Source organism: Arachis ipaensis, chromosome B05 (assembly GCF_000816755.2).
Source record: "Arachis ipaensis cultivar K30076 chromosome B05, Araip1.1, whole genome shotgun sequence".
NCBI lineage: Eukaryota > Viridiplantae > Streptophyta > Magnoliopsida > Fabales > Fabaceae > Arachis > Arachis ipaensis.
Window position 1 is genome coordinate 85,595,974 of NC_029789.2, and position 333 is coordinate 85,596,306.

The following is a 333-nucleotide window of genomic DNA, read 5'->3' on the forward strand; positions in this document are numbered from 1 at the left end:
ATTAAAATAATTTCTTTTAAAATTAAAGAATTTTTTTCCATTTTCATTCACTCTATTTCTAAAATTTATTATCAAAATATTATTCTTTTTCAATTTTTTTTTCAGATGCCCTACTTTGCACTGTAGCATTTTTTCGGTATCTTGATTGAATTATCTATTTAAAAAGCGTTTCTAATAATAAAAATGCTAATCCATAAAGCATTTATTATACCGAAGACGCTGAAGTAGAACACGAATTTTATATTCCATTATCTCTCTCATTTGATAAAATCTTTAATATTTATTATAAAAACGTTAGATATTATTAATTTTATTAAATTTTACAATAAAAAT